This window comes from Hyperolius riggenbachi, chromosome 5 (assembly GCF_040937935.1).
Source record: "Hyperolius riggenbachi isolate aHypRig1 chromosome 5, aHypRig1.pri, whole genome shotgun sequence".
Taxonomy (NCBI): domain Eukaryota; kingdom Metazoa; phylum Chordata; class Amphibia; order Anura; family Hyperoliidae; genus Hyperolius; species Hyperolius riggenbachi.
The window spans coordinates 231,557,169-231,583,593 of NC_090650.1; the positions used below are offsets into that span (position 1 = coordinate 231,557,169).

General features: G+C 43.9%; 1 long non-coding RNA gene across 1 annotated transcript in view; it reads right to left on the bottom strand.

Moving 5' to 3' along the window:
- Nucleotides 1-4,825: 4,825 nt before the first annotated feature.
- LOC137517594 (uncharacterized) overlaps nucleotides 4,826-26,425 on the bottom strand; it is a 98,914-nt gene continuing 77,314 nt past the window's right edge. Inside the window, exon 3 of the long non-coding RNA XR_011020585.1 lies at nucleotides 4,826-4,888. This is a non-coding gene — a long non-coding RNA (uncharacterized lncRNA). The remainder of the gene's footprint in view (nucleotides 4,889-26,425) is intronic.

Genomic DNA, 26,425 nt, shown 5'->3' on the forward strand with positions numbered 1-26,425 from the left:
TGGGTAAGGCTGGTTTGGCAGGCTGAAATTGCCTTCATGACTTGGGAGAGTGTCGGCTTGCGCTTTTGTGTGGAAGCGCCGGCCTCATCGTCTGAATTTGGTTGCGAGGGGGTCTCGGCGCCATCTTGGTCTTCTGCGCGCTTTTCCTTCGCTCGGAATTTCTGCAGTTTTGCTATGGCTTCCAATGGTCTTGGGGTCGCCATTCTGTCCTGGAGGTAAGAGTGTTCTAGCCTTGGTAGTTTTGTAAAAATAGTCGAGTTTAGTCACCCGAGAGGATATGTTTAAGGATCCTGTGGACGGGAGCTCCTGAACAGTGCGTCCTCACGCCATTAGCTTTCGGCCACGCCCCCGACTCTGTGAATGTTTAGTCTTTTTTTTTTACATTTCCTGCTGTGGAACAAGTCCAACCTTTTTTCCTCACATAAATGAGTGTGGTGTTTGAAAACAAAACAAAAAATCATAAAAACAATAAAAAAACAGATATGATATCATAAGTTAGAGTTCATTTTCTGTACATACAAGTGTGACTCTTTTAAATAGAACCAGTGGCTTGGCAGTCCTGCTGATCTCTTTGGCTTCATTAGTGCCTGAATCACACATATGAAACAAGCATGCAGCTAATCTAGTAAGACTTTAGTCAGAGCACCTTATCTGCATTTTTGTTCTGGGTCTATGGCTAAAGCAGCGTACACACGCCCGGCGGATCGCTCAGAAACAGCCGTATCAGTCTGACGACAGAGCGTACACACGCTGGACTGTCGCTGGCACGCCCACCCAGCGGGAGGCAACGACGGACCCGTCGTTGCCTAAAGTCCGGCGTGTGTACGGACCTTAAAAGTATTAGAGATAGAGGATCAGCAGGAAAATCAGTCTTCATACCGCTGTCATTTCAGGATCCCTTTAAAGCTCAGGACAATAAAGCATTGTTAACACAGTTTTCTTTAGGTCATGTGGACAAACCCATAAGTGTGCAGGAATTGTGTGTGTTCCAATACATATTCAGTTTAGCCATACCACATGCTCATAAGGTTACAAGAGGGCTTACTGATCAGTGTGATTAATTAGAAAATGTTCAATACATTTCCGGCACATTTTCTATAGAATTGTGCCACCCAGTAATACTTGATAGTCAGCTAACCAAAGAGATAAAATACCGACTAATGCTTATATCTTTGTTATATACCGTCATAGCCGGCCTTTGACCTGAGCGACCGGAACGGTTGCTCAGGGCGCTGGCTTCCAAGGGGGCGTCTATAGCTGGTTGCCTATACTGAGGGCACCTACACCTGATTTCCTATACTGGAGGCACCTACACCTGGCTACCTATACTGGAGGCACCTACATCTGGCTACCTATGAGGGGGATGGAGACCTTCAACTGACTTCCTATACTGGGGGCACCTATGCTTGGCAACCTATATTGAGGGCACCTACACATGAGATTCTATACTGGGGCACCTATACCTGGCTACCAACCTATACTGAGTCTGAGGGCATTTTTTGGGGAGGCGCACTGCGGCTATAATGCGTGGTGCAAATTGTCAGTGCTGTGCTATCATTCTAAATGGGGGAAGGCGGCGGGGGGGGGGGGGGGGGGGGTTAGCTAACTGTCTCACTGGTGGTTTTTGGTTATATTCCTGAAAGGTTTTAGCCTTCATTTTTAAGTTCAGGATAATGCACTCTTTCCATCCATTTGTGGTTATTAATAGTAATTTTTCTATTATACATATGTGACGTGTCACGGAGATCTGAACATTTGGCATGATGTGTCACAACGTCAAAAAGGTTGGGAACCACTGTCCTAGGAGATATCTCAGGAAAAAAGGTGAATTGCACATGGGCCTGTCTGTGTGTGTGTGTGCGCGCACATGGGAAAAGAATGAATCGGGGGCAAAAATCAGGTTCCGCTCAGGGCGCTGTGAAACCTAAGGCCGGCCCTCTATACTGTAGTTGTCTTAACAGTAGTATATTAACAGTAATGTATTTGGCAGCTCACAGAGCACAGTCAGAAGGAAGTAGATTCCATTCGCTAGTGAGTTGGAAAACTTTAGGTACAGTTAAAGCTAATGGAAACCATTTCTATAGTGCGATCTGATTGCGGCGTGATTTTCACCCGCAATCGTCCTGCTGCATTTTTAGTGTGATTGAGCTCCTTTACTTTGTGTCCTTGTTAATGTAGCCTAAAAAATGTTTGCAAAGCTTTTTCTAGACATCCCCTGCTGGTGGCTGTACTTCTTCTGCTTCTTGCCTGCACAGAGCGGAAAATGTTGACCCTCTTACCATGGAGAAGTTGCATGATCATGTTTCTTATACCATGTTTGTGTGTATAACCTTGTATGCTACCTCTCTGTCTGACACTCCTTGTTAACACTGTATCTATCCCTATTATTTGTCCAGCACTAGGTAATATGTTGACACTTTATACATACAATGCATACAAATAATAATGGAGAGGGATCTGCATTAGTGCCTTAAAATCATCTCCTTCTAGTGATGACTTCTGCATTCTCTCTGGATTGAAAGAACACAAGTTCTTTCATCTTGGCTCAGTATTATGTATTGAGCATCTTGTAAATCCAATAGTCAGCATTGCATTTGATATGCTCTATGCAACATCTGTGTATGAGAAACATATCCTCTTCCTCCCCTCCCACCCATAGACAATGGCTGATGTTATCAATAGATGGAATGCTCCTTGAGTGGCCTCCTTTCCCTCCTCCTCTTCTCCTTTGGCTTTAACCCCCTTGTCCCCCTCCTAATCCTACATTTGTGGCCTTGTAGGGAGGGAGTGACAATGATGATTATAAAACCCAGGTATTTTGCTTCATTCTTTGTTTAGCAAAGCTTCTTGAAACTGGTGTTTGTAAGATTTCAGCTCTTGCTCTTGTCTGTTCCAGCAAGCAGACATTTATGTGACTTCCTGAAAAGGGTCTAAAATTACTCATGTCTTGTATTTTTAGTCACTCATTATAGGTGAAGGACATTCATTCTATCACAGCCTCCACCATGTACTCCATGAGTGCTGTCTGTTGTTGGCTTAGCCATTGCAGCATATAGAGTGCACTATAGCTTTCTAGCATGTGGGGACATAACACACCAGACATTTTTGGAAGGTTGAGTTGCTTCTGGACTTCTGCCAAGTGTGTGATGGCTGTGTATGATTGTTAAAAATGTGCAGATAGTTTCTCTGAACCTTGTAAAAGTAGAAGGTGACCTTGGTATGTGATTACAAAGCATTGTATTATAAGGCTCAAATGGGCCAAGTAAGTTACACGTGTGAGTTTCCTAAGATATAGGGCTGCCAGCAGATTAGCACAATTTTCACACAGAACCTTGCTAGCCTAGAGGTTTGTGTGGAGTCAACCATGAGCAGGGCTAGATTTGTACCTTCCAGCACCCAAGGCAGTTGCTACCATCCACCCTTCCTTCCATTCAATATCATTCTGTCCAACAACCTGATTAGCGGTCACTGGTTTGCAGGAGGAAAAGCCTGTTTTATGCCTGGTACACACAATGCAATTTCCCGTCAGTAACTGAATCCTAAAGCTTATATGTCCCAGGATCACCAGGACACAGCAGATGCAGCAGAGCAAGCTGTGACTGACTCATTGCACACCAGGAAGTAAAGAAGATACGCAGAGCTCTGTAATTCAGGCTGTGTGTGCAGCAAAGAAGGGCAGCTTCGACCAGAAGAAATTATTTACTTTGACATGCGGCTCCTATGTCTCCCCAGCCCTTTTGCCCTTCTGCTTCTTTAGCACCCAAGGCCATGACCTTTGTGACCTTTCCAGAGATTCGACCTTGACCATGAGCTGCCTACATCTGCAGTACCCTTAAAATATCCACGGCTGTGTGACTGCAGTCACCAAGGCAGACATGCTTTAGCACAGCAGAGCTCTGTTCAACTTTTGCACTTTTAAGTTGTTTATAAGGAAAGCCACTACTGGGGTAGCCATGGAACAGTGTCCCTTGAACAGGATGTTGGAGCAGAAGAGAATGATGAGGAGGGAATCTAGGTTTAGTTGACAGAGGTAGTCAAACATAGTTCAAATCTTGCTGGTAGGTTAAATTTAAGTACCCAGTGTGCCTTGAGTAGACTTGTAGCTAAAGTTACCAAGTGACATGTACTGTATTTGTTCTTACTTGACGAAGTCTGTGTGGTCTGGAGCATCTTGTGAAAAAGAGAGAGCTAAAGTGATGAGGACACCTCATTTGCATTTTCAAGGATCTTCGGAAAATATCACTGCTGTATAAATGAATTATGATAAAATGTATTTGCCTATTTCCATATTTCTGGATTTATTTTATCTGCAGGGATTTTCTACCTAAGTGCATTAAATATCATGAATCCGTTTTCATTTTCAACATGTACTGTTCCGTAAAATAAACAGCAAAATGTACCAGCGTGACCAATCCAGTTTTTTACTTCATTATTTTCTTATCTGTAGATGATCTTTTAAGTTGAGAGTGTCTGCAGCACTATACAAAGTAAACTTTTACTATCTTCCGGGAGAAGAATGAGTATCATTTAATTTGCATACTGATTAGCAATCTATTGTGTCTTTCTAATTTTCTAAATTTTCTCTAATTACAAGCTCTGTTTCCATAGTTACAATTTATATGCTCATTTCATAGTGGATTTCTTTCCATTTATTTCATCCATTTCATTTATCTGCTTTATTTGCTAAATCAATAACACACAAACTTCAGGGGAGCTTTTCTTTTTATGGTCTCTTTGAAAAATATGAAAGGGATAGATTAAAGTGTTTAGCATGCAGTCATTTCAAATGCTAAGAAATATCATTTTTAAACTTCCTTCCTTATATTGATGATGAAGGTCCTTGAAGCAACTGTGTATGTGGAATCAGCTAATTTATCCCCACAACATCCTGCAATATATAAAAGGCAACTGTTTAGCATCATCATCACTTTAACTAACAGCCATAATGTTTACAACAAACACCAGCAATAGATCAGAGAAAAATGAATCACTAAAAGCCTAAACCACAGTCCCTGCTGCTGAATATTTAAATTAACATTTTAATTACATTTTATTAAAAGCAAGTTTTCTATTTTACATCACACTTTTTAATAGAAGCGGCATGAGTTTAGATTTTTATGTAAGTAGCTCCTTTAGCTTGTGCTAAATAAGTTTAGAGACATACAGAGTTCAGTTCGGGCAAACTCATCTGTTAATGCACTGTACGGACATTATTTCTTTTTCTTCCTTAGCAAATCAAGTGTTTGACTGTGAAGGTCAAAAGTGGTCACTTTGTCACTTCTTTTTACAGCCATTACTTATTTGGTAAAATGTATTTTTAATGACAAAATTGTACTAAACTGTATTTTTTTTAATAAGCAAAATCAAACCTATCTTGGTATGTACATGTCCAAGTGTAAGTATGGTTGCTGCTATTACAGACATTTTTGAGACGAGGCTAATTTCATAACTATCAGGCTGACAAAGTAGTGAGTTTCCGGACCAGAGCAAGTATTCATCATATAGTCAGAAAACTCATATTCTTATTCCATAAGTTGCCATCGGAAAACACAGAGGTTATGGTGCCCTGAGTTGCAGCCTTAGCAAGTTCCACTATTCTGTTGTTTGTCACTTTTGATGTTGTTAAAGGGAATCTGAAGCGAAAATAAGCTTTTAAATTAATGATTTGTATGTGTAGTACAGCTAAGAAATAGAACATTAGTAGCACAGATATGAGTCTCATATTGTTTCTAGTACAGGAAGAGTTAAGAAACTTTAGTTGTTATCTATGTAAAACAGCTTCTCTGAGCTCTCTGACTCAATTTGAGTCAACGACAGTGCTGTTTTCTGAAGCACTTAGGGCTCTTTCACATTAGGGCAGATTTTCTGCGTTTCAACGCAAAGGGTAAAGTTTGCGTTACCTAAGGTGAAATGAAAGTCCATAGAATTTCATTTTAGCTTTCACATATAACGCAGCCTTTTTTGCGTTGCGTTACACTGCACCTAGGCGCAGTTTTTCGGCCGACGCTAGCTTTATGCGTTACAATGTTAGTCAATGTAAAACGCACACTATGCGCGTTTTAATCCGTTAACGCAGGCAATCAGTCCCAGAATGCAATGCAACAGAGTAACAATGTAGAAAGTTAAAAACTAAAAGAAAAAAAAATTACCTGCGTTTTTCTATGTGCTGTAAAGCATTGAAAACGGATTAAAAACGCACACTCACTGCAGTGCAACGCATATCAAAACGCATTAAAACGCATACAACAAAACGTATGCTTTGAGCGTTCTCCAACGCAAGCTCTGATGTGAAAGAGCCCTTATCTCAGGCTGTCTATCACAGTTTCTTGTTTGTTTGAGGTTTTACTGCCAGGAAGGTCATTAGCTCTAATCTGTGTCATCATTTAAAATACAGAGGCCCATATGCAATCCACTTTTTCTCCTGAGTTTTCTCCTAGGTGACATTTTCAAACTTGACAATAAAATGCCCTTTAAGCCACCAGAAAGCAAGAAAATATTAAACATAATTTTGATAGTACTTTTCCAATATCTTTTTCAGTTGAAAAATGCTGAAAAGTTATTTTAAATAGTAGCTGAAAAAATATCTCCTAGGAGAAAACTCAGGTGAAAAGTTATTTGCATATGGGCCAGAGTGTAATTTGTAAACTGCGAATATTAGAGAATGATGCAATGTTATATAAAAAAAATTATATAGCTGAAAATAAAAATATAAGACTCTTCTTTAATACAAATAATTAATAAAACATTATTAGTGCACATACAATTCATTATATCATGCGTTTTTTTCCGGTTCAGTGTCACTTTAAATCCATCCTAACAAACAGGATTTCCTTTTCTAGAGTTATACCATTTGAGTAAAAGCTGCTTCTGGCCATTATGTGCCTCTGGAAAGGCATATTTTCGCTCCCCCAGTCTTACAATTTAGAGAATTGTAGCTGGCATTAATTCGTTTTGTCAGTGCTAATGAAAAATTGATAGACAAATATTATAGGTAGAAAAAACAACTTGTTGTAAAAAATATTACCTTTTAGTGGCTAACTGATAGAGTTAAATTATGCAAGCTTTCTGGTGTCTAGTCCCCTTCTTTAGACATATTTCTGTGAGACAGCGCGGAAAGGCAGCTGCTTGCTCTCAGAGCACAGCGGCTGCTTCCGCGTTTGGCATGGCGGCGCAGCATGGAGAAGCCACCGCATGCCGCGTGAACTGCGCTGAAAGCGGAGAAGCCGCCGCGTGCAGTGCGACGGCTCCCGCAGCTGGCAGGGACAGCGCTGGTGTGGCTGGGACTCATAGTCCCTCTAGGTGTAGAGTGACGCGCGCGCGCACTCAGGCAGGGATTTTATGACAGTCAGAAATGAGTCAGCTGACCAGGCTGGTCAGCTGACTCTGGCTCCATCCCTTATTGGTCCAGCACTTAGGGAGGTGCTGGAGCTGATGTCTGGGTATATATACTGCCGGCTGTTCAGTTGCTGGTTGTCTGGCGTTGCGAACACAACGTGGGAGCACTCAGACCCTTAGTCAGATCTTTAAGTGTGCCGGGACCAGCTGGAGCTGTAATCCTACACTTAGCTAGATTCTGTTGATAGCTAAAGTACTAGTTTGATTGTGATTATCTGTTATGACCCTTTGCCTGCCTGACTATCCTCCTGAACTCTGATCCTGTACCTTGCCATTCTGATACTCTGTTGCCGAACCCCGGCTCGTCCTTAGACTCTGCTTCTGCCTCCTGACTTTGCACCTCGATATATCTGATACCCTGTTGCCGAACCCTGCCTGTATCTTAGACTCCGCCTCTGCCTTCTGAATCTGTACTTTATCTGTCCGTGTGGTTACGACCTGGCTTGTCCGACCTCGAGAACCGACCTTACTATTAGAGGCGGTTCCCCGTACTGTTAGTGACACTTCCTCCATTCCGTCACTCTCAGATAAACCTTCCTACTCTTAGCCTGACTCCTCCCGCTTTGGAGGGTTCAGGTCTTCGGAAGGAATCCGTGCAGTACTCCTTACTGCTCTGAGGCCTAGTCCTCTAAGTGTTACTGTTACACTAAACACTACACTCTACTCAGGTGTACAGAGGTTAGCTGGTATATCGGATTATCGGTGATACTGCAGATCACTTATAATCTGGTATATATCTGTATTCCCAGTGATACTGAAGATCACCGGTAATCAGATCCTCTCTGTGCTCCACCGTTCGTTACAGAACGCCAGACCCAAAACAAAATGGACGCACGCATTGGTCCTCTGGGTGAACTTGCCACTTCGGTGGATAATGTCAATCGAGTGCTGGGTGAACACAAAGCATTGATTGAGGCTCTGTCAGGGTCTGTACGAACCCTCCAGACGTCAGTGGATGAAGTGCGATCCCCTCCTAGCGCGGACATACGTATGCCCGTTCCCGAACGGTTCTCTGGCCACAGATCTGACTTCCGCAATTTTAGGAGTAGAGTGTTATCTTATTTTGAATTGAGACCCCGATCCTCTGGTACTGAGGCCCAAAGAGTCACGTTTATCAAAACTTTACTGGCCGGTGCCTCTTAGACCTGGGCATATAGCCTGCCCCCCAGAGACACAGCTCTGACCTCAGTAGAGGAATTGTTTAAAGCCATGGCAGTAATTTACGACGACCCAGACCTTGCTGCGACCTCTGAGCGGAAGCTCAAACTTTTACGGCAAGGCAAGGGTCCAGTCGAAGATTATACGGCCGAATTTCGTAGGTGGTCAGTTACGGCCAGGTGGGACACCTATGCCCTGTTGGATTGCTTCCTGTCTGAGTTGTCGGATGAGGTCTCCGACTTAATGTTAAGTCAGCCCGAGCCCAAAACAGTCGATGAGGCCATCTCATCGGCCATTCGAATCGACCGTAGGCTACGCCACCAGAGACAGACCAGGGGCAGTCACCGTGTCAGGTTGACATCTTATGCGGCGCCCCCCGCTGCACCCCTAGTAACTCCAACTCCTTCTGTCTCATCTTCTCCGGTCTTGCCTCCACCTGAGCCGATGCAGATCGGTCGGTCAAAGTTGACCCAAGTGGAGAGAAGACGGAGAATGTCTGAACAATTATGTTTGTACTGTGGTGAAGGGGGACATAGGGTACGAGACTGCCCTATTAAGCCGAATAAGCCGGGAAACGCTACCGCCTAGGAGTTGTAAGGGGTAACACCCTAGGCGCCCGATTCATACCCCTAGAAGAAAAACGGTTGCTTTTTCCCTGTACGGTTACATGGGAGGATAAGACCGAGGCCACGGAAGCCTTCATTGATTCAGGCTCCGCGGCTAATTTTATGAATGTCGACTTTGCTAAGAGATTGGGTATTCCGCTCACTGCGGTGGAACCACCCATCCAGGTTACGGCAGTGGACGATTCTCCTTTGCAGAAGAATCATCCGCTGTCTCAGACACCAGAGATAGGACTCACGGTGGGGGTTTTACATTGGGAGAGATTACAGTTTTTTGTTTTACACATGTCTACGTCCACCATTATACTTGGTATGCCATGGCTGCGCCTTCATTCTCCGCATATCAATTGGGCGACCGGGCAATTAATTTCATGGTCAGATCATTGTTTTCAACAATGTTTAGAAAAGGTGACGTTGGGCCAAACCAAGATACTGGTGGAAGGGGTTCCTGAGCAGTACTTAGATTATTCTGACGTGTTTTGTCCCAAGGCGGCAGACAAGTTACCCCCACATCGCCCTTTCGATTGTCCCATCGATCTCCGTTCAGGTTGTATGCCCCCCCCCCCCGGGGGCATTTGTACAATTTATCTGGGCCCGAAAAATTGGCCATGCAAGAATATATCTGTGAGAATTTGGCCAAGGGCTTCATTCGCCCGTCCCGGTCGCCTGCCGGGGCAGGGTTCTTTTTTGTTAAAAAGAAAGACGGAGGCCTGCGACCCTGTATTGATTACCGAGGCCTGAATAAGATCACTGTGAAAAATCGCTATCCGTTACCTTTGATAGACGATCTATTTACACAGGTCACGAGAGCTAAGATCTTCTCGAGGTTGGATCTTAGGGGTGCATACAACCTGGTCCGCATTAGAAAGGGCGATGAATGGAAGACGGCCTTCAACACTCTCGACGGGCATTACGAGTATCTGGTGATGCTCTTCGGGTTGTGTAATGCGCCGGCCGTCTTCCAAGAATTAATTAATGAGGTATTCAGAGAGGTGTTGGGCAGATTCGTTCTGGTGTACCTCGACGATATCCTGATCTACTCCGACAACCTCTCTGAACACAGGATCCACGTCAAATTTGTGCTGAACAAACTATGCTGTACGCCAAGTTGGAAAAGTGTATTTTCGAGGTGACATCCGTCACGTTTCTGGGGTATGTGATTTCTACCTCAGGTTTGTCAATGGATCCTGCTAAAGTCACAGCGGTCCTGGAATGGCCGCAACCAGTAGGCCTGAAAGCCCTCCAGAGATTCCTGGGCTTTGCAAATTACTATAGGAGGTTTATAAAGGGGTACTCCACGATCATTGCACCCCTCACCAGTCTCACCAAGAAAGGGGCAGATACCACTCACTGGTCTCCTGAAGCTCTGCATGCCTTCTCCACCCTGAAGGATCTATTCTGCTCAGCACCTATCCTGAGACATGTGGATACTTCATTTCCATTTATTGTCGAGGTAGATGTCTCAGAAGTTGGAGTGGGGGCTGTGCTGTCTCAGCGGTCAGGTTTGCAGGGTCGAATGCACCCATGTGCCTATTTCTCTCGTAGGTTCTCTCCAGCAGAGAGAAACTACGATATAGGCAACAGGGAGCTCCTGGCCATTAAATTGGCTTTTGAAGAATGGCGACATTGGTTAGAGGGAGCAAAACATATGATCACGGTTTACACTGATCACAAAAACCTGGAGTACATCGAGGGGGCTAAGAGGTTGAGCCCCCGTCAGGCTCGATGGTCTCTATTTTTTTCTCGATTCAGGTTCATTATTACGTATACTCCAGGGAGCAAGAATGTTAAGGCAGATGCTTTGTCCAGGTGCTTTGAGCTAGAGACAGCACAGCCCTCCGTCCCTGAGACTATTGTTCCACAGAAATTGGTGCTGGCTGCAACCGATACTTGGGAAGACTGGAAGGAGATGTTAAGCCCCTTCCAGCAGGACATCCCGGAAGGGAAGCCTGAAGGGGTTATGTTCATTCCCCTGCCCTTTCGTCTTCAGATCCTAGAGATGTTCCATGCGCATAAAAATGCTGGACATCCTGGAGCAGCCAGAACACAGGATCTTGTAGCCAGGTGTGCCTGGTGGCCCTCTCTGTCAGTTGATTGCAAGGAGTTTGTTAGGGAATGTGCAATATGTGCAAAAAGTAAGCCCTCCCGGCTGGCACCTGTTGGTACCTTACAGCCTTTGCCCGCCCCGAGTGAACCATGAACCCACTTGTCCATGGATTTTGTTGGTGAGATCCCCAGGTCTGAAGGCATGTCGGTCATTTGGGTGGTAGTCGACCGCTTCAGCAAGACGGCCCATTTTGTGCCCTTGAAAGGACTCCCCTCGGCCCAGGAATTGGCCGACCTATTCATCGTCCACATTTTCCGGCTGCATGGCATTCCGGAAAACATAGTGTCCGATAGGGGAGTCCAATTCATCTCTAGATTCTGGAGGGCATTTTGCCACCAAATGGGCATGAAGCTGTCTTTCTCGTCTGGCTACCAACCACAGACCAATGGGCAGACTGAACGGATTAATCAGTCTTTGGAGCAGTTCTTAAGATGTTATGTTGCGGAGGCACAGAATGACTGGATAACATTTTTGGCCTTTGCAGAATTCGCACAGAATAATTTGAAGAGTTCTTCTTCTGGTTTTTCTCCATTCCAGATTGTGACAGGGAGGTCGCCCAAACTAACATGTCAGCACAAAATAAATGCAATGTGAGAAACATGTCAGCACAAAATAAACGCAATGTGAGCAACATTTCAGCACAAAATAAACGCAATGTGAGTAACATGTCAGCACAAAATAAACGCAATGTGATAAACATGTCAGCACAAAATAAACGCAATGTGAGCAACATTTCAGCACAAACTAAACGCAATGTGAGCAACATTTCAGCACAAAATAAATGCAATGTGAGTAACATGTCAGCACAAAATAAACGCAATGTGAGTAACATGTCAGCACAAAATAAATGCAATGTGAGAAACATGTCAGCACAAAATAAACGCAATGGGCCTGATTCACAAAGCGGTGCTAACAGTTAGCCTGGTGAAAAGCCCTTTATCACGCCTAAACTCAGTTTAGGCATGATAAGTTTAGGTGTGATAAGTTTAGGTGTGATAAGTTTAGGCATGATAAGTTTAGGTGTGATAAGTTTAGGCATGATAAGTTTAAGCACCAACTGCGTTAGCACCGCAGTGCACAGCTGATCAAAAGTTTTGCGCTAGCAAAGTCTGGTGCACTTCGCATAGAGTTTAATGGCGCTGCTTTGCGTGCGGGACTTTGCACGCTATCTACACTTATCTAAACTTAGCATGCCTAAACTTATCACACCTAAACTTATCACACCTAAACTTATCACGCCTAAACTGGCTTTTCACCAGTGTGGTGCAAAGGTTATCATGCCTAAAGTCTTTTAGGCGTGATAACTGAGTTATCACCGCTTTGTGAATCAGGCCCCATGTGAGAAACATGTCAGCACAAAATAAACGCAATGTGAGAAACATGTCAGCACAAAAATAAACGCAATGTGAACAATATTTCAGCACAAAATAAATGCAATCTGAGCAACATTTCAGCACAAAATAAATGCAATGTGAGCAACATGTCAGCACAAAATAAACGCAATGTGAGCAACATTTCAGCACAAAATAAATGCAAAGTGAGCAACATGTCAGCACAAAATAAACGCAATGTGAGAAACATGTCAGCACAAAATAAACGCAATGTGAGCAACATTTTAGCACAAAATAAACGCAATGTGAGCAACATGTCAGCACAAAATAAACGCAATGCGAGAAACATGTCAGCACAAAATAAACACAATGTGAGAAGCATGTCAGCACAAAATAAACGCAATGTGAGCAACATGTCAGCACAAAATAAACGCAATGTGGGCAGCATTTCACCTGGAAAAAAAAGCATTTACTCACCTGACAGAAGTCTCTTCTCGCTCCTGGCCAGCCTCTGGCGCGCTGCTCCCGGGACCATCTTCCTCCTCCTGCAGTCTCCCGCGCTGACATGCAGAGTAGGGCTATGGCAAGATGGCGCCCGAAACCCTGTACTGGAGACACAAATTGTCTCCAGTACAGGGCTTTGGCAGCCATCTTCCCGTAGCCCTGCTCTGCCTGCCGGAGACTATGCAGGCTGGAGCGGGGCTGCGGGCAATGAACTGGCACGGCGTCTATAGACGCCACAGCCAGTTCATACAGATACGGTAGCCAGAGTCCCGAGGCCGGGACGTCCCACTGCTAAAAGTGGGACGTTTCCCAGGACCTCATGCAGCCTGGGACAGCGCCCCTCGAAGGCTGGACCTGTCCTGGGTAAAGCGGGACGTATGGTCACCGTAGATTAGAGAGAGATCTGTTGGCTGCCCATACACCACAGGACGATTCCCAATCAATTTTAGCATGAAATCTCTCAGGATCCGGCAGAGTCTGCCTACGTTCTCTAGTCCAGCATTCCCCAACCCTGTTCTCAAGGCCCACCAACAGTATGGGCCCATTTCCACAATACCTAGGCAAATCTGCATAGAAAAAAAAAGCCTCCGGATTTGCATGTGTATGGTTTTTCATGTGATTTTATGTGATTTTACAATCACTATTCACTACTATTGACTTCCGCATGCGTAAATGCATACGCAAAAATGCATACGCATTAACACGAAACCATTTAAACAGCACGAAAAATTGTGACAGAGGCGGACAGGTTTTTTTTTTTGCCTGCGGGGGTAAGCGAATTTCGCCTGTAATGGAAACAGCCCCATTGACTTGTATATGTCATCCGAATTTGCATGTAGAAAATGCATGCAGATTCACATTAGTGGAAATGGGCCCTAAATGTTTTGCAGGAAACCACACAATTTCTTAGGTGAGGTAATTCGTGTCTTAGCAGAGCTCATTAACTACCTCTGTGGATTTCCACAAAACATGCAGTGTTGGTGGGCTTCGAGGACATGGTTAGGGAACACTGCTCTAGTCTATAAATGTGCATGTATGTGTGTGTTTATACATTACCTGCCCTGTGTCGCAGTGCCCGTCCATGTTCTGAATACCCCATTTGCCCCATACAAGCCGCCGGAACACAGCACACTCCGGCGGTGTGTATGGGGCTAATGGAAGAGCAGTGGATTCGGAAGACAGACGGGCACCATGACACAGGACAGGTAATGTATGAATGCACACATACATGAACATTTATACACTGTGGGAATAGCGACAGGGGTTACATCACGTTTGTTGCTTGTCCCAATATCGTTCACCGTTATTGTCACGCACCAGATCCAGAAAGTCGGCCCTACACCTTGCAGCTTGTCTGACCAATATATGCAACCAATCTTCAATCGGGCATGCATTTGGCAGCAAAGATTTTCACCCGATTCAATAATTATTAAAGAGAATCTGTACTCTAATATTCTTACAATAAAAAGCATACCATTCTATTCATTATTTTCTCCTGTGCCCCTCTGTGCTGTTTCTGCCACTCTCTGCTGCAATCCTGGCTTGTAATTAACAGTTTTAGGCAGTGTTTACAAACAAACTAACCAGCTTCTAATAGGCTCAGCTAAGCATAGTGTATGAGTCATTCAGAGTATGCAGGGGGCCTGCAGAGGGTGTGTATCGCTTCTACCAATCACAAGCAGCCCTGCACATTCCACACAATCAAGCTTTAGCCCGACAAACAGGACAGAGGAAAGATACATTGATTTATTACAGAGACAGTGCAGTTAGGAAAGACTGCAGTAAGCCAGAGCACATTAGAACAGGCAAAGGAACTTATAGGATAGAAGAACTAAGGCTGAAAAATTTGTTACAGAGTCTCTTTAAATTAGATGGTCAATCAACTGCCAAGTTGCTGATATATGGCCACCTTAAAGGAAACCAGAGATAATTGATACTGTTTTATACATACCTGGGGCTGCCTCCAGATCGCACAGATCGCTCCCACGCCACCATCCTCATACCTGGGGCTTCCTCCAGCCCTCCAGCCCCATGCGCACAGATCGCTCCGTTGCCTGTAGCTCCAGTATTGGGACACGTTAGTTCAGCCAGTCTGCGCAAGAGGAAGTGCGCTCTTTAAGTATCTCTCCAGCAGCCGCCGGAGAGATACGTAGAGGGCACACTTCTCTTGCGCAGACAGGCAGAACTAACGAGACCCTATACCGGAGCAGCAGGCAGAAGAGGACAGCGGTGTGGGAGCGATCTGTGTGCATGAGGAAGCCCCAGGTATGTATAAAATGGTAAGTATTAATCATCTCTGGTACACATTAAGACATTCTTAATAGGAGATCAGCAGCAGCTACAAATGATTGAATTAGGATACACAAAGCTTAAGAAGCTAGGGCAAGCAGTGAAAGGGTTAATAAACGAAAATGCAGGCTGGAGTGAGCAGAGCAGATGAAAGAGGAGAGGGCAGGTTAGTTAGTGAGACTGAATAGTGGAAGGAAGGGGGGCGAGCGATTACACAGAGTATGCCTGACCTCTGTGCAGATTGTTTCTGCTCCCTGAGCTACAGATAGGAGTCGGAGTAATAAAAGATTATCCCCTGCCCGCCAGTCATCACGGTAATGTGGGCACAGGGTTGTCAGGTCAGTGGGGGAGGTCAGGGGACTCATACATTATACAAAAACATTCCCTCTATCAGCACACAGGCAGTCTGACACAGGCTGTGACCTATGTACCCAGAGAGCGGGGCGACTGGGACTGGAGACATAAATCACTTGCCTTTTCTTTCACATGTCTCCCCAGCCCGCCCATCGCTTTTTATCACTTTCATTAGAGATACAGTTAGATGCTTGTAGCTGGCCGGGATCACATGGGGTCAGGCAGCCAGTGAGAGAGCAGAGTGTGCCTGATTCCTCTCTCACTGGCTGCCTGGCCCCATGTGAAACACCATCAGGCTACGAGTATCTTTATCTCTCTAAGAGCTTCATGCTACTTCCTGTTTACACAGGAAGTAACATGAAGCACTTACTGATCAGAGACCTTTGGCGCGATGGAGGTATGTGTTCAGCCTGCCGCCGCCCACCCTCTGCCACTAATGATTGCAGGAGGGGGAGCAATGAGAGGAGAGCCCGAGGTGAGGGGGGGGATGCCCCCCCCCCCCTCCCCACTGATCTGTGCCATGCTCTCCTCTTATGTTGTGACCCTAAGCATGCATTGTTATGAGCTCAGAAAAAGACCCTTTATTTCAGTATGTGTAATATGGCAATGTGCAACAAGTTGTTTTGTAGCAACTTATGAAAGACCCTAGCCAAAAATTTGTCTGGTGTCAGTGCATAAAAAGGATATATTTGTTTTTGTTATGTAAAACAGTGTACAGGCCTCAGACTAGAGGCAGAAGGCATTGACACTCATCCACTGCACACAGCGCTTCAAGATTCCATCATAAGTAACCCCCACAGCCAAATGGTATATAAATGATGGCAGAAACCCTCAACTTCCCATGCACAAGGTCCAGATAATCATATTGAGCTCATGTTGGGCTGGCATGTGAATGCCTTGCAATATTAGTGTGTGTAACTTTGTGTAAAGGTTGACATGTATTTGTGTGAATTAGGCTTTACAGGAATTTGCCTAGGAAGTGATGATGGCATGATATGAATCATGCCATCATCACTTCCTAGGCAAATTCCTGTAAAGCCCCATGTCCATCAAGTATGCATATGCAAAGATTGCATACGTTAAGCTTTTGAAAGTTTGAAAACTTCTTGTGGAATGACTAAAACATCCATATTTACATATGTAGTTGAATGTGGTTGAGAAGTTCACGCCAATCATCTGTGTGATCTAAGTATTAGTCCCACAGCCTGAGTCTGACCTTAAAGTGGATCCGAGATAAACTTTTACTCATTGCATAATTGTGTTCCTTTCATATAGTTTATAGGGCATTCCTCAAGCCAAATACTTTTTTTTAAATACTCTTATTCCCTATAAAATAAACAAGCCTCACCCACAGCTTCTCCAGCGCCTAGGGACTCTGAGACTCATGTAGCAAGGGCGTATGGGAGCTCAGTCTGGGCAGGAGGAGGAGGCAGTGTTACAAGCCAGATATTTCAGAGGCTGAGGGGAGGAGGGAGGAGGAGAGGGGAGTGAAGTTTTAACAGGCTGAGGGCTGGAGGTCAGCTTTCCTGTGTGTAGTTATCACAAGCAGAACATGGCTGCTCTCATTGTATCACAGGAACTGGATGCTGTTGAAGCTGTTTGCAGCTAGACTTGCTGTGTAAACTAGATATATAGACAAGTTACTTGTTATAGTTAGTTTTTCATCTTGGGTCTGCCTTAAGAGGGGGACCTCATCTATTAAAGGCTGACCTGAACTATGCAATCAGCAGACATGGGCAGAGGCTGTGTTGCTCTAGTGTAAATGGGAGACATTAGAATTGTGAAATCCAGAGATGTGTACGCAGATTGTTTTGCTAGTCTAGCTGAATGACAATATTTGCTAGATATAATTATTTATATCGTTTGGTAGGAGAGACATTCCATGTAGATTGCATTTTACCTAAGTACTGCCTGAAGTTGTTTGAATTCCTGTATTGTGCAGAAGCTGTGCTGTTCAAGCAGCTGCTGCAATTACCCAGTATCTCAAATCCCAGTTGGTAAAGCTTGCATCCATTACCATAACTGACAGCTGTCAACTGAGTCCCATTACACATAACATGTATCATGCCAGTGATGTTACTGGGTCCTTATTTTTCTCTGCAGCTGCACATAGTCAGATTCTAACTTAATTTCTGAATTTATTCCAGTAGCCCATGGAGATGAATCCACTTATCATCCATACTCCTTTTATGTTGTAAATTATCTGCCAGCATATGTTCCAATATGCAAATGTGCCTTGAGATATTAGTGTTCTGATTGACACAATAATTGTATAATAAAGTATCAGATCAAAATGCAGACTGGAAAAATAATAGGCGTTGGCAGGTTTTGCTCCAGAACCGGGATGACTATGAAGTCCTAACAGGTCATGATGACTTTTAATAGAAAACATAATCTATACCATAGTAACAAATAATGAAGAAGCCCTTCAAATCACTGAATCAAGGTATTCTGGTCACTTTCATGCCCACAGATGTATACAATCAAGCACCTAGAAATGCTGATTACTTCTTTAAGCATTTGTGACAAGGGGTTTTGGGGAGAGGGGGAGACTTTCCTGCCCCTCTCTTCCAGAGTCTTTCCATATCATGGACCATTGAGGCTGGTATAGCCCAGGGTGTGAAGCCCCATGTGGTCCGAGCTCAGTATTCTGGCTATACCAGCCTGCATAGGTGACGAGAGCTCTAGTGTGATTCCTAGTGGTTGTGACTGCCTCCAAGTATCTGAAGATGAGAGAGACCAGGAGCCCAATAGTGCAGTATCGTTTGTACAATTCAGTGTAATAAGTAATGAGAATATTATACTCACAAGGGTGGGTTGCAAAGACCTGCAACCACCGTTAAAGCCTTCAGGGAAAAAAAAATGTTAGAAAAAAACACATGCGAGCACATGTTCGCGCGCGATCCCTGCTATTCTACAACTACAGGACCTGGCACCAATCGGCGTTAGGTGGTCCTGTAGCTGCCACCATCCCACCGCGTTGGCGTTAGGAGTTTGGGAGGGGGTTAAATATACGACTTTAAAATAAAGCTAATTATTATAGGATTGCCACTATTTAAATTAAAAATAAACAAATACGCACTTCTCTTCTATCATGTGCTGTATTGATAAAAAGATTTAAGTTAAAGAGTTAAAATAAGTTCCATGTTTCAAAAGTAGGTAATCAGAGAAAAGCATATTCACAGGTGCTGCTTCAGAATGAAACCAAGAAAAAGAAACCCTGAAGCCATGAGATGGTTCCAGCACATACTTATTAAAAATCCAAACCCGTGTTGGAATACAAATGACCTTATAAGCTAGAATTAACCCAAGGGGTTCCTATTCTTGTATAAGAGATAAACACGTCTATATGTTCAGTGGGCCATTCATTCTTTATGATAATGTGATTTTGGAGAGCAGTGAGGCCACAGGCAACTTAGCAAACTACCACAGTCCATCATTTTTTAAACTGAATGGTCAAGTTAATGGTACAGTTAAGCTAATAGAGGTTTGCCAGAGTTACAAAAGTAATTATAAACACTGAGGCATATAAAACAAAGGCTAGATATCCATGCATTACACAGTACTACCCGGTAAGTAACATTATCTAAAATGAACAACACGGCTAGAGCACTTCAGCTGGCATAAAATGATTACATACTTTCGGTTTAATAACATCAAATAATTCATTGAAAGAAATTGTTATGTTTAGCTTCAGATATTTTATAGTGTTATAGTTTTGTTGTCTGCATCAATACGAAAGGCATGCCACAGAAAAGACCACAGATGTCACTTCTAGCATTGAGGAGGAAGTAATAATTATTATATTATAAATTCTGCTGCATGTGTTGTCAGGTTTATTTTGTGTCGATTTGTGTTTCCTAAGACTACAAAAAAAAAAAAAAAAAAAAACTAAAGATAATGTTTTGGCAGATTTCAATGTGTTTGAGGGAAGAAAAAAATAGCTGTTCTTATGGAATTGTGTTATACCTGAAATCTTTTTGCACCTGCAAAGCGTTCATGTTAAATATGTTTTGCTAGAAGAGCTTAACAAGTTTTCTTTAGATAATGTCTCAAAGAAATTAAGCTCTATTTTTTTAAAATCAAAAACACCTGTTTAAAAGACATCTGGGTGAAAAACTGTACTTTGTTAATTTGGCCTTCTGAAAATGTATGGCTAGTTTCCCAAGTTTTGTTTTTTACCATTGCACCTGCCTTCAAATAAAAACAATCTGCAAAAATCACAAAAGTTAGACCAGGCCTCGCTTGCCAAAATATCAAAAATTCTTTATTGTAAATAGTTTGCCAGCGAAGTGCATCACATTCACTATAATAAAACCATTAAAACACTATAGGAGCCTCTGAAATTCATGCCCCCCCCTCCCCCCCGCTTTCATGCCCGCTTCATACATACATGCACGCCACTCATTCCATAGATAGTTGTTGCATGCGCATGTGTTGAACCACAGAGCTCTGGGTGTTGCAGTAAAAGCTGATCAATCACTGTTTCACTACCAGTATATCAGCAGTTCCAGATTCTGATTAGCCAAGAGTTCTTAGACATTTAGTGGATTCTTAAAGGAGTCATCAGGGCAAATATAGTAAAATGGGTGGTACATACCAGGGCTTCCTCCAGCCCCAGGCTCCCAGGATCTCCCTCGCCGCAGCTCTGCCCGCAGCTGTTCGCCGGAGTTTCGACCTGGTCCCTGGCGATGACGTCAGAGCGACCTGGAGGTCGCTCTGTACTGCGCCTGCATGATCGGCGCTGTCAATCACCGCCACGTGGGCCGGAGCGGACTGCACAGGTGCAGAGCTGCGGCGAGGGAGATCCTGACAGCTGCGGGCAGAGCTGCGGCGAGGGAGATCCTGGGAGCTTGGGGCTGGAGGAAGCCCCCGGTAAGTACCACTCATTTTACTATATTTGCCCTGATGACTCCTTTAAGCAGTTGTCAAGCAAACATCACCTTATACATGTCAAAGGGCCAGGTACACAGACCAAATTTTCACCATACAGCATGTGCAGTGACCGACAGTTGCAGTTCAATCCAGCCGTCTTAGTTACACAATCCTGGCATGGTATGCATATAGAACATCACAAATGGATTATGCTTTTTGTATATTCCAGGGTTAGTAGCCTCAGCATAGCATAGTATTCGAAAAGCTCGTGCTGCAGCAGGCAGAGCATGAAGGATATTATCCATCAAAATCACAAACCTCAGGGGATTGCCATGTCCCTGTATCCAGTTAGCCCCATAGGTGTTTATTAGCTTCACTTGTGGCTCTACTCACATGAGCTGCTTTAGTCCGTTAGCGGCAGCTTGTTGTCACTGATCCACCCACGCACGCCTATGTATCAGCGCGATAGAGGGGATCATAGTTGGAGTGGCGTACAGTTGTAGCGATGGGCGAGGCCGGCCTCATATAGCTCCTCCCAACCCACTCCTTTCCAAATAAAAACAAACCATATCTAAGCTAAAAGACAAAATTAGATCAAATTACTATAATTAATGCTAGAACAGCATTATTCACTGCCAGAGAGGAATCACATTGGTCACTGTACTAGCATATAGGAAACCCCAGCTGCAAATTCAAAGATCCTTTTGCTTAGGTCTTTAAAATAAAAGCCCCAATGTTAAGTATAGGAAACCTTGACAAAAAAGCATCTTTAAGGGCTTGTTCACACCTAGAGCGTTTTTGCCTTTTTTTAAGCGGCAGCAATTTTCAAAATCGCATTTAAAGCGATTGTGCAATGATTCCCTATGAGAGTGTTTACATCTGAGTGGTTTGATTCCGATCCGATCACCAAAGCGCTGCCTGTACCATTTTTGGGGTGATTTGCGTCAATGGAAGTTATAGGGAAATCGCAAAGAGCTTAAAAAAACACTTTATAAAGCGATTTCCCCAGCGCTTTAATGAATAAATTCATTATATTTATTCATTCATGGGTGAAAGAGTTCACCTCTTGACTGACGTCAGGAAGTGAAAAAACATAAACGCTCTGCAAAAGCGCTTAGAAAAGCGTAGCGCACAGATAAGTGTCGGGAGGTGCTAAAAAACATTGTGCAGAAAAATTGAAAAATGCTGGCGTCAGTGAACAAAGCCTAAAGGATGCTGTGGTCAAGCATTAATGCACAGGCAATGGTGCAGATGCGCACGTCCTACATCGCGCGCTAACGGCTGGGAGTGCACTGTGCATGACGTAATGATTATGTTATGTGCATGTGCAGTGTGCTCCCGGCAACGGGCGCGCAATGCCAGCGCACTAATGCCTGACTCAGCCAACCCGGAAGAGGCTGCCAGGGGGCATATAGGTAGGAAAGAAGGGGGTCTGAGGAGAACGGGGGAGTGGTGGGCATCAGGAGCAGGACAGCTTCCCATACATGCCTGTTCCCCCGTTTCTCCAAGTTTCTTCTGCTCTGGTATCCTTTAAATCTGCCACCAGGGCTCCCCACTGGTCCATTAATCTGACTAATAAGAATCCTCTTCAAAGATGATTATGATAAGTCCAGACACCCGGCGGTGTTGTTAGTGTTTCAGCTAGGCATAGGTGTGGTGGGTAGTAGCAATGTTGGTGGGTTCCACAGAGGTGCAATGGTAATCTCCAGAAGAAACGTTTACAGAGAGAAATGTACAGAGGAAAAAGTTGGATGGAGGAAGAAGTACACAGATGCAGATGTCATGAGAAAGAAGTATACAGTAGAGGAGAAAACAACACAGAAGAAAATATATATTTTTTTCTTTAACAAAGTTTTTGACATTTCACCAGAAGTTCCCTCTAGGACAAAAGCCCCAAATGCATGGGGTAGTTACTCCTACCTTAACTAGCACAAGGTGGGCATGAACCCCTTTGTTTTGTTACATTTTATTTCCTTTGATTTACCGCATGGGATGGGATGGATCAGATAACAGAGCCCAGCACAGTACTGCATAGCCATTCTGGTCATACCAGCCTACTTGGAGCAAAGAAGTTATAAAGGCTTGGGAAGGGGGAGCTACTTTTGTTTAACCATTCAAAGAGGAACTCCAGTGAAAATAATGTAATAAAAAAGTGCTTCATTTTTACAATAATTATGTATAAATGATTTAGTCAGTGTTTGCCTATTGTAAAAATTTTTAAATCCCTGATTTACATTCTGACATTTATTGCATGGTAACATTTTTACTGTTGGCAGGTGATGTAGCTGCTGCATGCCTCTTTGGCAGTTGGAAACAGCTGTAAACAGCTATTTCCCACAATACAGCAAGGTTCACAGACTGGAAACTGCCAAGAGTACGTCCTTTTCTTGTTTCTTGTGGGAGGGGTTTCACCACAATATCAGCCATACAGCGCCCCCTGATGGTCTGTTTGTGAAAAGGAATAGATTTCTCATGCAAAAGGGGGTATCAGCTACTGATTGGGATAAAGTTCAATTCTTGGTCGGAGTTTCTCTTTAAGCCTTCTGGACGTAGAGGCTACATCCAAAAAGCCATGTGCGCTCCCGCCGCCAATCGCACGCGTGCACATGCGCTCCCGGCCACGGTTCATTAGCCCAGGAAATAATGAATCGGGACATGGTGCCCGATCATTGATCCCTTTCCCCGACAGAAAAAGCGACGGCTTCTCTCGGAAGCCTCACTCTTTCTGCCTCTTACGTCTCCCCTACGTCCCTCTAAGTGACGTAATGTAAACAAACTTATGGTTGCCATCTTGTGGCCAAATAGTAAAACTACATCTACATGTTAAATAAAAAAAACACAGTTACATAAAAAAATTACTATTTACATGCCACCTGCCCAAAAATACCCAAATAAAATGTTTAATAAAAAAAAAAAATTACGATAAAAAAATGTAAATATTTATCTAAGGGTCTAAACTTTTTAAATATCCATGTAAAGAAGAAATATTTCTATTTTTTTATTGTAAGCTTGTAAATAGTGATGGATGCAAAACAGAAAAAATGCACTTTTAATTCCAAATAAAATATTGTCGCCATACATTGTGATAGGGACATAATTTAAATGGTGTAATACCCGGGACTATTAGGCAAATACAATACGTGGGTTTTAATTATGGAGGCATATATTATTTTAAATCTATAATGGCCGAAAACTGAGAATTAATAAATTGTTTCCATTTTTTTCTTATTCTTCCTGTTAAAATGCATTTACAGTAAAGTAGCCCTTAGTAAAATGTACCACTCAAAGAGAGCCTAATTGGTGCTGGGAAAAACAAGATATAGATCAATTTATTGTGATAAGTAGTGGTAAAGTTATAAGCGAATGAATGGGAGGTGAAAATTGCTTGGATGCATAAAGTGAAACACGACTGAAGGCTGAAGTGGTTAATTGTAATTAAAAAGTTAAAAATATTAAAATTCATTTAATATGCTGAGTGAGTATAAACTCACACAGACATCAAGAGCAAAATGCTGGCCTGGTGTAAGATGTGATGTTGGAAAGATAAAAGACTTGCATAGAGAGAGACTTTTTCCCATCAGACCCACAGTGTATTGGGGCTGTGTTACTGCAAACAAGTAAATTGCCTCTGTCAAACACCTATCCATTGCCTGTCCCTCATTGGACACATGAGTGAACAACCGGACAGTGTAGCGATGGAAGAAGGTGGTCTGATCTGATTTATCTCATTTTGCTTTTAGCTCAAAATTAACCAAATCTCAATCTCATCAATTATCTAAGTGATATTGGTAAACACGCCGACTCAATGAATGTCCGGCCAGGGGCGTTTCTAGGGTCCTTGGAGATCGGGGGCACCTGTGGGCACCAGGCGGGGAGGTATATGCGCGCGCCGCGTCAAAAAATGGGCGTGGCCATGAGGTGAGTGGGCGTGACCATGGGTGGGGCCAAATGTACATGAACTTAGCAGCGGTGTAAGCTACAGATAACGGGCCTGCCCATCGAAATATTGGATGGAGCCCCCTGTCCTTTATTTAGATAATTTACAATCAGTATAGGCATAGATCAAAGATGTATACGCACATACAATTTTGATTGGTCAATCACTGACCCCCAATTTTACCACCCCCGTGCAGTAAGTGGGCCAACAGACAATGAATTTTATGAACAGAGCTAAAATTGGCTAATCAAAATTATATGTGTGTACCAGGCTTTACAGCTAATACTGTACATACTGAAAGTAGCAGGGATCAGCATACAATATAGCTGGTTTACAATCAGTAAAGGCACAAAGTAACACCTTACACTGTACACACTGGAGGTAAATCAGCACACAGTGCAGGCACTAGAGAACAGCGTATACTGTACATACTGTAGGCAGCAGAATTCAGCACACTGCAGCTAGCGTGCCAAAAATATGAGGATCACGTTGTGCGGCGTGCTTATTGCGCCGCACGGAAAAATGGGTGGGCCATGGACCAGAATATAGGTGTGGTAACGGGTGGAGACAAATTTACATGAACCTAGCAATGGTGGGATATTAGATTATGACAGTGGTGGCGAACCTTTTGGAGGCCGAGTGCCCAAACTGCAACCCAAAAGTCACTTATCTATCGCAAAGTGGCAACAGCAATTTAAATTAAATACTGTACAAACATTTTAACTCATACATGAACATTATGGAAAATCCAAGTTGAAAATAAACTGTGAAGATAAACAATTTCATCCATCCTACTCCTGAAAAATGTATTCAATTTTTTAGAACCTCCCAGTTTTATTTTCTGTTTTAAAAAGCTAAAAAGGTAAGTTTAATGCTATTGTCTCATATGATAAGGATTCAGCTTTTCCCATAGTCTCGCAGTTAGCAATCATGTGACCTCCAACAAGACAAATTCAGCAATCATGAGGCCCCCAACAAATCATGAGGCCCCCAACAAGACAAATTCAGCAATCATGAGGCCTCCAACAAATCATGAGGCCCCCAACAAGACAAATTCAGCAATCTTGAGGCCCCCAACAAATCATAAGGCTCCCAACAAGACAAATTCAGCAGTCATGAGGCACATAAATAGACAGCATTTCACATAAATAGGAAGAATGCCCCCTTAATATGGTAGCCCCCATGTTAGGTAGTGAGTGACAGGGACCCCCAGGTTAGCTAGTGAGTGACAGGCGCCTCCAGTTAGGTAGTGAGTGACAGGAACCCCGATAGTGAGTGACAGGGAGCCCCTTTAGGTAGTGAGTGAGTGCCAGGGAGCCCCTTTAGGGAGTGAGTGAGTGAGTGAGTGAGTGAGTGCCAGGGAGCCCCTTTAGGCAGTGAGTGAGTGCCAGGGAGCCCCTTTAGGCAGTGAGTGAGTGCCAGGGAGCCCCTTTAGGCAGTGAGTGAGTGCCAGGGAGCCCCTTTAGGAAGTGAGTGACAGGGAGCCCCTTTAGGGAGTGAGTGAGTGCCAGGGAGCCCCTTTAGGGAGTGAGTGAGTGCCAGGGAGCCCCTTTAGGCAGTGAGTGAGTGCCAGGGAGCCCCTTTAGGCAGTGAGTGAGTGCCAGGGAGCCCCTTTAGGCAGTGAGTGAGTGCCAGGGAGCCCCTTTAGGCAGTGAGTGAGTGCCAGGGAGCCCCTTTAGGCAGTGAGTGAGTGCCAGGGAGCCCCTTTAGGAAGTGAGTGAGTGACAGGGAGCCCCTTTAGGGAGTGAGTGAGTGACAGGGAGGCCCTTTAGGTAGTGAGTGAGTGCCAGGGAGCCCCTTTAGGGAGTGAGTGCCAGGGAGCCCCTTTAGGCAGTGAGTGAGTGCCAGGGAG